We start from the raw sequence: 895 nt of genomic DNA on the forward strand, positions 1-895 counted from the left end.
CCCATCTGTTATCTGTACACACTTCTTTCTTTCAGGATCATGGGGGTCATATCCAGCAGTCACAGTGCGAGGAGCGTGGCACACACTGGACAGGTTGCAATTCCATCACAGGGCCACACATAGAGACAAACAACCATTCACTCTCTCAGTCACATTTAGAGTTACAAATTAACCTAATAGTCATGTTTTTGGTCTGCGGGTGGAAGCCAGCGTGCCTGGAGAGAACCCACGCATGYATAGARAGAACATGCAAACTCTATCCWGAAAAGGTTCCAAGGCCAGGATKTGATCTGTCGACCTTCTTGCTGAGAGGCCTCAGCTCTACCAACTGAGTAACTGTGCTGCTAAAATAGACACAAGATGGTAAAACAAGCAGAAAAAAGATAACCTGTGACTTTGRACTTTTATTGTGTGACCTTGAAATTAACAGAGGTTATCATGGTCCCAAGAGATGTCTCGCTAGATGTCCACGTTAAATGGTTATTTATTTAAAGTTATTTTAGGAAAGAGATGACCTTTGACCTTGAGCCTTAACCAAACAATCTTGAAATCAGTAGACTTCATTGGTCACACAAAGTTTGACCCTTATATGCTAAACAGTTATCACTTAGGAACTATTTGAAGAATGATGTGACCTTTGACTTTGACCTTAGACCCTGTACTTTGACCTTAGACCCTGTAATCAGTACTGACGATCTGTGACACACAAGGTGTCAAACTGTGAGATTTGACATTTCCAGTTTGTACAATCATGTGATCATGTACAAGTCTTAACCACTAAGTTGAAACAGAAATTATATATTTATTCTAAAATTAGATCCAATCTGACATCTTCTGTTTCAAATATCTATCTTCATGCCATTATACTCTTAACCATGTCGTACTGTTTACCTGT

The sequence above is a fragment of the Austrofundulus limnaeus genome, unplaced genomic scaffold (assembly GCF_001266775.1).
Source record: "Austrofundulus limnaeus strain Quisiro unplaced genomic scaffold, Austrofundulus_limnaeus-1.0 Scaffold148, whole genome shotgun sequence".
Classification (NCBI taxonomy): domain Eukaryota; kingdom Metazoa; phylum Chordata; class Actinopteri; order Cyprinodontiformes; family Rivulidae; genus Austrofundulus; species Austrofundulus limnaeus.